Below are 14,456 nucleotides of genomic sequence, written 5' to 3' on the forward strand. Positions count from 1 at the left end.
TGCGAACTGATTTGTTGTAACTATTTCTGCACCTCACAAGTTACAAACAGATTTAAAAAGTCATCAAAATATCAGAAAGGAGCAAGAAAAATTCCAAAATAGTTTGATAGTCATGAAGTGAAAGTTACAACTGTTATTAATAATTTTTTTTTAAATCTGAGCTATTAAAAAGAAGAACTAGGTGTAAGAACTAGGGTTTTTTAAAAATTACCCATTGATTTTAAAGTGGGAAAGTAAATTTGCTAGTGTAAAAGTTTATTTATTTTTTCAATAACTCAACAATCTCTTCTCGCTAGCACTGAAGCTTTATGCAGACTAATTCTTTAAGGACAGCATACCTCCTCTTTTAATTTCTTTGAAGAGCAGCAAGATAACAAGCTTGATCTGCCTTCCATTCTCAGTGAAATAGCCAACAATAGCTCAAATGTTATTTTAAGGGACTATAACTGGAACAGTCAAACAAAAGGTCACCCATTTTACTGGTATGGAAAAATACAGGACTGGCCTCCAAGCCTTCCAGGGCTGTTCAGTAGTTTGAATGATCAAAGGCGAGCAGACTTTGACCTTAACACAAATGTCTTCCTATCTCCCCTCATCCATACATATTATCTGCAGGACAATTTTAATCACTACATTTTACAGTGATTTATAAAAGCAAATGTGATTTATCTCAGAAAAAAAAACCAACAAACCAACAAAACCAAACATCTCCAAGCATCCAAACTTATAGTTAAAACAATCTTAAGTTTCGAATACATTAATTCATTGATTTTTTCCTGTGAGTTACATCACATAATATTATTGAGTCAGCAGAAGCAACTGAAAAACAACTAGGTTAATAGATGGAAGGCCATGACTTTTTTTTTCCCCCAATATGTTGTTCACTCACAGAGCTTTAGGCAACTAAAACGTCAATGTGTATAGAATTTACTGAAACAGATTTAATGATCTCCAAATGACAGGAATAGCTATTTGCTTGGGAAAAGCAGAGTCACTGTTCACCTTCTGAAAACACTGTTTTGTTACTATTTTTGTGGGCATCCCACACTGTCACCTTCGTACTGAAATCTGTTTTTATTTATACCAGTAGTAAAGATTTTAAAGAGACTTGAGCAACACATTTGCTGTCCTGAAGTTAAGATTTGTTTAAATCCTATGTTGAAAAAACATTTGAGCCCTCCAATTTTTTCAAGAAATATTTCAATTATTTCAATTTGATTTGCTGTGCTACAGCACCGCTTTTCTCTCTAATCCCCCTCATTTCTATATATGAAGTTCTATGTTTGAAGTTCCTCCTGGCTGGCTGACAGTCTTCTTCCTTGCTCAAGTTCACATTTCTGTCACTGACTTTATAGGATATGCACCACCTCTTACCCACATACATCAGATGATGTTTTCTATGCCACCTATTCCTCTTTGCTCTTGATGACGGGTCTAAGCCCAGCAGCTCTTTCCCCAATTCCTTAAAGAGAGGAAATGCTTTAAAAACCTAAGTTAGACCATCAAACAGATCTCCCACAGGGTCCCATGACCATCCATGAGAGTTCCCTTGCTTCCCACCTACAATATCACCCATGTAACATCCCTCCCATCATGCCCATGCAATATCCTACTGCAGCAGCATCGTGGCTCTCCCATTTCCATCTGACCTTCCCTATGCACACCAGCCTAGCAGAAGGCAGCACCTGCCATGGTGGTTATTACTACAGGCCAAACACAGACACACAGACTGGGGTTCCCCTTTTCTTGCCCAATCTCTTCTCTAACCATCTGCCTGTTTCTGTCAGAGCTGCACATGCAACAGGGCTGGAGAGCACGGCCCCTCTGCCAAAGTCAACTAGGAATTGGGCAAGCAGTTCAGAAGTTACTGACAGGTGGGAGGACAGACTAATGGACAGATGGATGGACAGATGGATGGACAGATGGAACAATTGCATAAGCAACCTTCCCTCAAACTAAAATAAAACTTTGAAGTCCCACCTGTTCCACAAAGCATTTCATCAGCACTAGCCACTCCCCACTTCAAGGTTTTCTGTTTTATAATAGGCTACAGAGCACAAAGGAGTAGCTTTAGTCTGTAGACTTACCAGATAACACATTCCTGACTGTACATCACGATGTACAGCCACAGAGCTCCATAAATAACTGCCCTCAAACACAAGCTGTACACAAACAAGATTTCACAGTTAAGGAGAAAAAGAATGGTTGCATAAAAACATTATAATGGCATGTAATTTGAAACATCCTTTGTAATAATAATACCAGCAATGAAAGGAGAAAAAAAAGCATGAGCTTTTGGGGTGGTTTTTTTTCAGGTTCATTTTTTTCTTTTTTTTTTTTTCTTTGTTGGTGGGGGGGTCTGTTTTGTTTTTCAAGTAATACAAAAAGAAGTAGAAAAGTAAAAATAAAGACTACTACCAATTAAAGGATCTGCAAAGGCGTCTTGCATCTCAACAGCCTAAGATTGTGTGAAGGGATAGAGAAGAAGCTGTGCTAGATGAACAGATGGATCAGGAAAGTGTGAAGAGGTCCATAAGGTAGACTGAAGTTTTAAAAGCACGAAACTTCTGAAGCCAGCACAGATTCTTGTAGGTGTTTTCATAAAAGGATTAGTTAAGGTGAGGCGAGTTGGGGGTTTCTTTGGGTGTTTGAAAAAGCTTATAGGTGTAGGTAGATAACAGCATACGATGTGTACACGGCTGGAGTGGTGGATTTGGGAATACTCCATATTTGTCCAACATGCAAGGCAAGGAAGACTGGAAGCATTTTTTCAGAGGTTAAGCAAACAACCTAACGGCAACATTGTGGATGTGGTAGATCAAGAGTAGAAACAAAAACAGAGGCAGATCAGAGCCAAGAGAAAAGGGAAGAGGAGGGGAAAGCCTGCTTGCACCGAAAACATTAGCTCTATTTTAGTTAGAATTCTCTTTTCAAGTGCTCAAAAGAAAATATTGCAACAGTGTCATTACCATGAGCTGAGCAGGGAAGTGTGTTCGTTCCCCAGAAAAAGAAGAGTAATTTAGTTTTACACAACTTCTTCCTACTGACATTTTAGGAATAAACATACTTCTAGGAAAATACTGCTTTTGAGCAGAAGGTCTACCTCGGAAACCTCCTAAGGGCCCTTTTCCATCACCGATGTTAATTATCACTTAAAAATACCCTATGCAATCCTAGTAAAAACAGCAGTAGAAAGTTGGAGAGGGAGTATTCTATATCTATTAATAGATACAGCCTCATTTCAGTAAACACCCATCTTGCAAGAAAAAAAAGGTTATAATTAAAAGTGGTGTACGTTCTGAGGTTCACAACTGAAAATTAGTAACAGCTACTGTCACTGCTATGACAATTGCCTAGTTTTTGACTAACAAACAGCTTTAACTTTGGGATGAATAATTCTATCTATAAATAACCCATGAATACAACAAACCATTTTTCATCTCAAATGGTATATAACATTAAAAGCAAACTTGTCTTAATATATTATAAACCTATGCCCATCTCCTGTTCATCACCATTACATTTATATTTACACAACACAGGAAACACTGAAGAGCTTCCAGTATGCCTACCAACTATTTTGAACAACATCAACTTGAAATATCAATCAAGGTATGTTATAAGATGCTATATGTTTTGACAACTTTAAGATTCCTTCACCTCTGAAAAGGGTCACGAAGTCAGATGGGCCTTAATCCTGCACACATTCCTTTATAAGCAATGCAACTAAAGTCAAACACATGCTGAACTCACCATGTGCACAAATATTTGCAGAGAGGGTTTAAGTGACTCCAGGGAATAAACAAAATGCTGCCAAGTGTTCAAAATCAAAAAACCGAAAAGGAAACTTCTCCTGCAATCTGTTTTTAGCTACTGGAAAGTTTTATTGAACACAGCAGGTTAACAAGAACTTAGAACAAGTGTAATAGGTCTGAAAAGGGCTTTAGCAACAGCTGACTACAACATGTCCCCACCTTCCATGCACTCGGTTTTGCTATTAATATTTCAGGTAACAGCTAAAAATGTAGCCTACAAAAACAAACACATAACCAATGCCAAAAACAAAACAAACAAACAAAACCCCCCCCCCAAAAAAAATCCGAACAAACAAAAACCTCACTGTCACCATCTCGAAAGAAGCAGCATGATGAAACTACACTACACTTACTCATTGAAAACGCAGGTGACAAACCTGCAATTAACACGATATGCTGCAACATGCAAGATACAACAAATCTCAGTGTGCCAGAGATAAGAGCAAGGGCCAGCAGAGGGTAATAGCCAAAACCTTCCAGCAGACTCCTGAAGTTTGTCTACTACAGATCTTCCACCAGAACACCATCCTCTTCACCATCACCTAGAAATGCATCCAGATGAAAAGGGAGAGAAGAAGAGCAGCACACACCAGCAAGCACCATGAGCCCCCAGCACTCACGGTACGCTGCACCTCCTGCTCTACACCAGCACAGTGCTGATGTATGCTGAGGAGCCTCTGAGAAGTGAATTAAATGAAAAATACACAAAAAATAAATATGACCTGCTTAAGATTAGGAAATATAGCAGCAAGTAGAAAGCTTATAAATAATAATTTACTACGCTATCATGTTTAATTCTAAAGATTCTGTGTTTTAAAAACAAATATATAGAAGTACAAAGTCCCCCTTGCCAGTACAAAGCTTAAAAAGCTGGCAGTTGCTTTGCAGCCATGAAATCAGATTGGTTTAACAAGTTAAAATATCACCCAGAATATCACATACAGGCCAAACAGAAGGATCTACCCTTTCAAAGTCAGGAAGTGATGAGACTGAAAAGCCCTCAATGATGTACATTGGTTTACTTTGCATATAAAGTGGGATTTTACAGCTAAGGAGTTGCTCACTTCATAAGCACTAACTCCAAGCAAACTAAAAACACTGAAAAACTCTGGGTGTTTCTACACCAGATAGCAATCTCAGAGAATCATGAATTTAGTAAGGAATTTTAAAAAATCCATTTTAGGATCCCAGCTTCTCCGCACATGATGAAGTCAGCCAAAACGTACTTCTATACAGAAATCCTATTAGTGTAATCTGTTCCTCCAAATTCACTAAGAAATGTACAGCTCCTACAATACAGGATGGCATTTAAACAGTGACACCTAATTATGAAGAGGAGAAAGGAGTGAAAAAAGTTTTGGTTTCATACTTGAGCTGCAAGAAAAATTTTTTTTATACTTAATAGTTGAATAATTATTTTGTTCTACCGAACTTTGCAGCCACATACTCTCCCCTTCCTTCAGGAATACAGCAGTGTGTTACCATCAACATCTGAACTACTGTAAGAACACATTCATCTGTAAGAACACATTAACAGAGACAGCGATACAATTTACCAAAATAATGGAGCTCTATTTGGCTGGCATACTGAAGATTCAGTTAAAAATTGATTCACACTTCAGGGTTTTTCTCCCCTCCTTTTTTTTAATAATATTGCCAGACAAGTATTTCTTTTAAGTGCAACTACATCACCATGTTAAGATTATATTTCTTTTTCAAATAAGTGTCAGTGTTAATTAAGTTATCCTATTATTATAAATAAATAACTAAATTAAATTTCAAGACACTAGTAGGCAATTCCAACACTAAAAGCTGCATTAAGAATTCAAATTTGAAGCCAAACTGAAGCACACAAACATCTCTGCTGAAGAGATGTTAGAAAAATAAATCTAATTACACTAAAGCTAGAATTAAAAGCTTTTGGGGATCTAACAGTTCAGTATCACAGAAAGTCATCATATAATAACCATAGCTAATCCATATGCATTTTCCTCACTTTAAAACACAGCAATCGATTGTTTTTATCCCACATCAGCTAAACTTAACTTACATCTCAAAATTCGCATGACTGAGAAGAGGAACACAACTAACTTGAGAGCCCATACATTCATTTCTGAAAGTTACTTTGCCTAAAGGAAACAGGCATGGAAGTTCTCTGAAAGCTAACCTATTTCCAATTAAATGCTCACCGTTGCTTCAGAAAAGGGAGAAAAAAAATATGCAATATTTCTATAGCAACACAGTTTAAGACATGCAGCACCTTTTACATTTGTTTTCTTCTTTGTGACTTAGTCAAGACATTTAACACAACTATTTCTGCCATGCTACAATATCTTCATTAACAGTGACAAAGAAATGCATGACCATGTTCTAAATTTTAAAAATAGTTAAAAGCTGAATACATTAGTCTTGTGAACATTCACAACTGTAACATTTTTCTTTCATCCACATTTAATATTATGAAACTGCACAGATTCAGCAATAGGGCTGATGTTGTAACAGTGATTTCCTCCATTTACGTATTGTTTTAATGTTTGTTTTAACTTATATTATAAAATTAATGCTTAATGCTTCTGATGCAAAAAGCTGGTATAAACATTCACAAAAAAATCTTAATCTAGATACTAAAGTATCAGAGTTAAAATACAAAATTTGGAACCAGGAAATGAATTCTATTATTCATTATATTACAAGCACTCATCATCCTCATGTTAGAAACTACATCAGAATGTTCTGAAGTAAAAATCAAGATAATAATCTAGAGTTTATAGGTTTAGCTGGTGGGTAATACCAAAATTCTTTCAAATTCTCAAACAGAAATTACGACAAATATAAGGCATTCTTGTTCCTGTCACATGATGAGCACACAGTTCACAATGACACATTTATCCTCCATGTCAACACATTTCCAGGGTAGTTCTCTCTCATTACTGTTTCATGACCCATATTCATGCTTTGCACACAATAAGCACATAACCAAAAAAAGATTTCATAAATAATAATTCATATCCTAGTCAGAAGTTAAATAGTACCTAGGAAAAACTGTTGGTTAGGTCCCTTCTGTCCACATTCCTACTGCTGTTATGTTTGAGAGAGAGTGAAAGCCAGTGCTTACATGTGAGCAGTTTTCAAGAGTTTCCATATATAGTCACTATTACAAATAGTTATTTTTACAGCAGCACTGAACTGACTTTTCAATATATACAGAGAGGGTGTTTTCTTCTTACAGAAATTATTCTGTTATTCTACCTTGCACTTCCATTCTTAGCTCTCCTCCCACTCATGGTCTTGCTCCACACAAAAACAGAGAGAGCCACTGCTAGTGTAAGGCCAGCCTGGGACTGCAGTTCACAGAATACCAGGCTGGAAGGGACCTCAAGGATCATTTGGCCCAACCTTTCCTGGAAAAAGCACAATCTAGACAAGATGGCCCAGGACCCTCTCCAGCTGTGTCTTGCAAGTATACAGTGCTGGGGAAACCAACAGTTTCCGGGAAGATTGATTATTCCTTCAGCTGATTGCTTCTGATGTGAAAAATTTTCGTCTCATGTCCCATTAGAACATCCCCGGAACATCCCCAGGAATAACTAGCACCCATCACCTTTCATCTTTTCCATAGGACTCCTTGCAAAAGGGAGTCTCCATCTTCTTTGTAACCACCCTTTCAATACCGGAACGTGATGTTAATTAGATCAGTGCTCCAATAACAGTTTCCACCAAACTAATCCAAGCCTCTATTTTATAAAGAGGCTGTCTTTATACTGGTAGTGCAGTTTTTTTACACTTCCCTGTAGCTGCTGCTTCACTGGTAAAGAAGGCTTATGAAATGTATCGTCTCAAGGGTTTTGTTAGGAACATACAGCTAGAGTATGCATTTCAGTACTCAAATCTCCAAGTCTATTTATTCCCCCATTATTTTTAAAATAAACTGATAGGATCTATGAGAACATTAAAAAGGATCTGCAATTTCTTTGTTTCAACACCAAGTTTCGAAAACTAAGTCAGGACACATCAGCTACATTACCAGGTTTATTGTAACTCCCATTTTAAAGTCAGACAAAAGGAGTCCAAACAATATCTAGTTTCAGCTTCCATAAAATTCCAATCTAAAATGTTAAAAAAAAATCTTTAACATAAATTAACCATGGATTATATATCAGATTAACTAAAACTGGCCACATGAAGTTAAAGTTAAAAAATGAGCATAATGCAAATATTTTTTATACGTGTATTTTCAAAGATAATTGCTTTCAACAGCAGGTAATGGCAGGTCCAACACCCACTGAAATTAATTCTAAAAATATCTAAAATATGGTGTAGCATTTGCTCCTTGCAACGTCTGATTTCTACAGCTTTAGATTTTTCCATGTGCCTATAAAACACAGTCTTTCACCAGTTGTAATGTGCCATCCAGTTCTTCTGCATGCTAGAAAAATCCAAGGAGCTAAATCAAGGCAACCAAGATTTTGACACAATTCTGATGTTATTATCTAAAAAACACAGTTTTAGGTTAATACTGGGAAACAAGGCCATGTTCCTGAGAGTTATTCAATGTGGAGGCTTCTTGAGGCAAGAGATCTCTCCTAGAAGAACGTCTTGCCAGAAGTACAAAGCGGGAGATTTTTTTTCCTATTGCCAGATGAGCAAAGTGAGAGAAATTTGAACACCCACACAACTAGAGGTAGTATTTAAGTCTGTACAATAGAAAAGGCCAATACATATCTTATCTAATCCACCTATTAAAAATGGCACTTTGTGCTTCTACTACACACACACATATTTTATAAAAAGCTTGATTTTTTTTCACCAACTGCAGGTCTTTTTGCTGTTAAAACACACACACTAAGACAAGAACCATCTTAATGATCACACTGTTTTAGGCAAACCCAAAAGGCAATCTGAAATGCTGAATTTTCACACACTTACACCGCATCTGGGAACTAAATAGTTAAGTGTACACATAGATAGTAAAATAAAGTGGGACTTGCAGATTGTACTAGCCAAGGGGTCAGTATCAGCTGGCCACATACACTGGAAGCTGGTGGTGCTTAACAATCCTGTACAAACCAGCTGAGAGGCATGAGGAAAATAAAAGAAACTAAGAGGACAATTTTAAACTTCTCTCATGCAATACTGCAGAAGCACTTGTGATCAGCGTTCACCAGTGTGCCAATGCATTTTCCCAGCCCTCCTCTGTCATACGTTCTCTTACAGCCTTTTTGAGACCTCGCAAATCTTTACCAGATAAACACGTATTAGTAACAAATGATTCTTCCAGATGTGACCGTGACTAATGTATTACCATCCTGACAAGCCTACCGAGTACAGCAGCTTCCCTCGCCCGGGGCACGGCACCCAGGAATATGCACAATCATTACTAATTTCACCATGGCACTGGCAGGCTGTGGCTGCCTCAGACAGCTACCTGCCGCAGCCATGGTCGGCACTGCACGATGCAGGCAGGAGGATCCCTGCCAGCAAGGCTGGAGTAGTTCAGCATCAGCAACAGCGTGCAGAGCCCCCGCATGCATAAAGAGAACGGAATAGGAGCTCAGCTTCTTGCTCCTCCAGCCCTAGAAAAGGCATTGCTGCAGACACACAAAACCCCGCTTGAAAAAAATCCTTTCGCCTTCCATATACTCCAAGGACAGCAGCCGAGGTTTCCCTGCTCAGGCGCCAATATAAAAGATGAAAGCTGAGAGCAGAGGCAAGGAACAGCCCAGCCACGGGAATCCCGGCATCCCTCATCTTCCTAGCGGCTCGAGGTGAGGAGCAGCCTTCTCTCCTGGGTGTTGTCCCCTCTGATGCTCTCTCTCCATCACCACCTGCCTACCTTGGAACAACTAGTGCGTTTTCTCACAACTGGCACCGACAATGCATAAGCCCAGCAACAGGGTGACTGATTAAAAAAAAATAAAACAAAACCAAAAAAAAAGCCCCAGAACCACACACACACACAAAAAATAAAATTAAAAAAATCCAAATGCATCCAACAGGGAAACACTGCCTCCCCCAATTCATAATAATCTAAGGAGCATATTGTTTAGAAAAAGCCCTGAGCCCTTCCAGTGACGGAAGAAGGCATCAGGGAGGAAGCGGGGAGAGCTCGCGCAAGACCAGGCGCACGGGCGGAATCCCGCGGGCGGAATCCCACGGCGGCCGCTCCCCCGGCCGCGGCACCACCGGGCACCGAGGGAGGGCCGCGCCCGCCGGCTCTGCCCTCCCGAGAGCGGCGGCCGCGGACCCCACGCCCCGCCGGACCCCGCCGGGCACCGCAGCCTCGCCCCCAGGCCCTTCCCGGCGCACCTGGGCTGGGAGCGGAGCCGGGCGCAGACACCGACCGGCCCCAGCGGGATGGGAGGAGGGCGGCAGGCGGCCGCCAGCGGCGGCTGGGGAATCGCGGCTGGCTGAGGAGGAGAGAGGACGGACAGGGAGCCGAGGGAGGAGGGTGAGGCGCGGTGTGCCTCGCCGCAGCGGCGGCAAGAGCCCGGCAGCCGGGCGGTGACAGGTGAGGGCGGCGGGGGCACGGGGCGAGCCCCCGGCGCGGCTCCCCTACCTGCGCTCCGGCGCTGCCGCTGCTCTCGGTGCGCCCGCTGCCGCTTCCCCGCCCGCCGCCGCCCCCTCGCTGCGCTCCCCCGCCCGCCGCGCTCAGCCCACCCCGCTGGCCGCAGCACCGCCCCCGGCGCGCACTGACAGCTCCGCCCACCAATAGCAGAGGATCGAGGCGCCCTAGGCCACGCCCACAACCATATCGACCAATAGCAGCTCGCCGTGGGCCCGTCTCCCCGCCCCCGGCACCGCCCCCCGGCACCGCCCCGGTCGGGGCCGGTTCGGCTGAGGCGCAGCTGCCGCGCAGCGGGCGCGGGAGGCGGCGCGGCTGCGGTGCTGGGGAGCTGCGGTGGCGGGGGTCCCGGTGGCGGGGGTCCCGGTCTCGGGGGTCCCGGTGCCGGGGGGTCGTGGTGCCGGGGCTCGTGCCGGGCGGTCCCGGGAACAGGGCCGGTCATGGGGGCCGGGGGGACACCTCCGCAGGTGGAGGGGCGTGAGGACACATCCTCTCCGGCTGTGAGGGATGGGTCCCTCCCTAGCAGGGAGGGGGCGCGGGGCTTTTCGTGCGGGGGATTCCGCGGAACGGATGGGCTTCCTCTTTTTATTTTTTTAATTTCTTTTTTTGGCAGGGATGCTGGTCCCCGCCTCCGGCACGCAGCGCCGTTTGTCAGCCGGGAGCGGGGCGGGGAGGTGGGAGAAGCGCCCTAGGAGCTGCTGCTGGAGGGGTGGAGAGAAGGGGATGTTAAAATTCAGGATCTCCGGTGAAAATGCCGCCAGCCCTTAAGCATTTCTCCATCCTTTTTTACAAAACTCTCCTCTGGGCTTTCAGTCTGTGGCTGGCGCCTGTAAGGCTTTCACCTTTTAGCTTTGCTCACACATAATAACAGTTTTAAACTAAAAGCCACTTTCCAGCCGACATCGAATATCAGATGCATCACGGTAAAATGTAGCTCTGCAAGTTATGGATGCTTGAACTCGACTCCCATTTTCTTAGTATGCTTCAATGGTTATTTAAATGAGAAAAACGTTATGAAGCCCAGTAGACATAACATGCTGCAGAATTCAGCAATGGTTGAGTATTGCAACCAAAAGTACATTTCTTCTTTAAGAATATATACCCTAGAAAAATCTGCACAGACAGATAGCAGAGTTTAAGGCATTGCAGTGCATAAAAATCAGGCATCTCATTTTGGTTTGTTGTTCCATACAGACTGCTTCATGAGCCTTGGGGCACTGAAGTGTTTTAGTTTGGATCAGAGATGCACTTTTGAAGTAAATGCTGTCATCATCTCTGCTAACAGTGCTGTAATTCAGAGTGTGGAGTGGTGTTGGAGTGCATGAAATAGATCCCTTTTGTACAAAGCTCAACTAATGCGTTCCAGCCACAGATGAGCACTGGGTAGGACTCGAACTGAACTAGTCAAACTCCAGGAGCCCTTGAGGTGAGCACAGCTTGGAGATCAGGCCCTCAGCACCAGTGCCTGCACTCAAAATGCAAGGTCTGCTAGAGCTTGGTGCTTGCCACTGAAGCTGGAGATTTGGAGCTTTGTAGTTCACAAGGAAGGTCCCCGGGGATTTCTAGTGTAACATCTGAAAGTAACATCTGATTCCTGGTTCACAGCTGGCAGTCAACCAATACCTAAAAACTTTGATGCTTAAAAGTCTGCCAGAATTCCCAGTTCATGTATGGATCATCCCATATTCTTGTGTCAGGAGTACATCACATCATCCACATCCATAAGGATAACTTGAACTGAAGTAAAAACTGTGCTACCACTGCTGCTGATCCAGATATTGTCAATGGCTTTTGTGGTCCTTATTAATCTCCCTACACCTGCAACAGATTCCAGGATAGAAGGCAGTGGTGCTGCAAGTTTAAAATTAAGATGAATTACTGCGTAGTGGTTTAATGATTCAAAATAACTGAATGAACTTCCAATAACATATGTTAGCAATGAAAACATTTTTTTTTTCTATCAGCGTATCTTGTCATTTTAATATGAGGCCAGATTGTAAGAAATGTAGCACACACGAAATTTTTGTAAGAAAGCATAGAGGGAACCACCATGGTAGCAAAATCAGAGCTGATTTTTTTCTTATGACATACAAAAAATAAAGTTGTTTTTCTTACAGTGCTTCCACAGGCAACAAGTTTCATGCACTAACATGACGTAGTGATTCCTTTTACTGAGATCTGTCTACTTTTGGAAGGTGTGCGTGAGAGAAATATGTTATTTGATAGATAAGATAAAACACTTTCTTATAAAATTTAATCTTGAGGAGCTTGACTACAGACAGCAGTCCATAATTTTACATGTCTGAAATCAAACATCATAGCTCACTTTTCTTCTAGGTTACATCCTAGAAGTATTCATCATCATATTTTTTGCCCTTATCTTGTTGTTTTAAGAGAAATGTTAGAATACATCAGATCTTTGTTTACTGTCTCCAAAAGTATAAGGCTAATTTAACTGAGTTATGAAGATGGAATTTTCTAATGTGAACCCTTCAAATCAGGCATGATGTGGAGGCCAAACCCTTTTTGTACTGACGCTCACATCTATTATAAAGATTTTGTTTTGGCAAGCTAGACTACATTTTACAAAGTTGCTAAAACAAAATATAGGAAAAAATATGTTTTACCAGGTGAAGCAATCACATATGACTCTGAGTACAAATAAGCAGGTCTCATGCATAACAAGATATCTTTTTTTAGAACAACTTCCTGTTAAAAAAAGGGGAAACACCCACATTTCCTAAGAGCCACCTGAGTGTTTTCTCCAGGAACTCCTAGAGGGATTGTGGAGTGATGAAGGCCGGAGGCAAACACCTGAAGGCAGCAGCCAGGTTGTCTTGACTTCCCTTCTTGGTCCCAGACGCTACCTGGCTCAGTGTCAGGCTGGCCCTCCAGTGCAGATCAGGGCAGCCTGATCTGTTCTGCTGGAAATGGTGACAGTGCCGAGTCCTACCCGTGTCCCACTTCTCTGGAGCACCTGTGAGTCACCGCTGCAGCTGGGTGCAAAGGCAGCTCCTGCTTTGGTGGCCAGCCAATGTCATACAGCCTGGAAGGAGAGACCTGCCTACCCACTGCATCCCTATTTTCACTGATAATAAGAGCCAAGTAGGAATAAGTTTGATATAAACATAAATGGAAGTGAGAGACAAGAGGGCATTGAGTAATGAGTATTAGTTTAGTGAGGTATGAATATATATAAATGGGCCAAGATACTATCCTGGCATTAGAAGAGCCTTTAAAAGGGCAAAAATCAATGGGAGTTTTTCTTAGCTGAAAAGTGCAAAAATTGGCACATGGATAGCAGCAGAATATTAATTTCTTCTTTCTTGCAATGACATTTCATTATACACAGAAGAAAGAAAAACTATGAAATAGTCAATAGATATTGTTTCTTTCCTAAGGTCTTGTGAGAAAACAGTGTAACAAAAGGGAGTGATGCTGGTTTTATTATTGTTCTCAACAAACTGGCTGTTGCTTTCCTGGGAACCAAGCTCTCAGTTGAGCAATCAGTACTTTTAAAATAATTTTATGGTGAATTTCCTGTACAGTGTTGCACTTTAAATACATGCAATAGTCACAATTCTCAGGTGGCAGAGTCTGCATTGACATCCTTTTACAAAACTTTTCCTAAAATGTATATTTTAAAATGTGTAATTTGCAAGTATTGGTCTTGATCATTTCATTTTGAAGATTAGGCTCATGATCAAAGAGCTATGGCTTTATTCCTTCCTGTACAATAATTTCTGTGCAAGGACTATAAATAAATTCTTTCTTCCTTCATTTGGTGGGCAATGCAATCAAAATGGCAAGTGGTTCACTCCACAAGATTTCCCTGGTGTGGGTGGGGTGTGTGTGCTGGTAGGGATGAGGGTTTTCTGCACATCCCTGAGACAAAAATACAGCAGCTCTACCCAGCACTTCTAAGCTAGATGAAGTCCTTCCAAGAGCAGGGAAGTAACAGAAGAAATAGTACTTGGTCTTTAAGAAATAGTCTTACTGTCTTCTTCAAGAAGACTTGTTTAGGCTATGAAAAGTCCCAGTGATCTAGAGCTCACCTATTCTCTGCCTCTGAGTTTAAA

At 41.7% G+C, this 14,456-nt stretch overlaps 1 protein-coding gene across 3 annotated transcripts in view; it reads right to left on the minus strand.

Moving 5' to 3' along the window:
* Window positions 1–10,421, minus strand: part of CDKL5 (cyclin dependent kinase like 5) — a 129,320-nt gene extending 118,899 nt beyond the window's left edge. For 2 of the 3 annotated variants that reach the window (XM_039714290.1, XM_039714287.1), the window contains exon 1: window positions 10,372–10,421. The gene's annotated coding sequence lies outside the window, so the exon portion shown is untranslated. Of the gene's footprint in view, window positions 1–10,121; window positions 10,334–10,371 lie in introns of those variants that run through there. The other variant, XM_039714288.1, reaches the window with a different exon arrangement.
* Between the last annotated feature and the right edge of the window lie 4,035 nt (window positions 10,422–14,456).

The sequence above is a fragment of the Passer montanus genome, unplaced genomic scaffold (genome assembly GCF_014805655.1).
Source record: "Passer montanus isolate IOZ18808 unplaced genomic scaffold, ASM1480565v1 scaffold3, whole genome shotgun sequence".
NCBI classification, from domain to species: domain Eukaryota; kingdom Metazoa; phylum Chordata; class Aves; order Passeriformes; family Passeridae; genus Passer; species Passer montanus.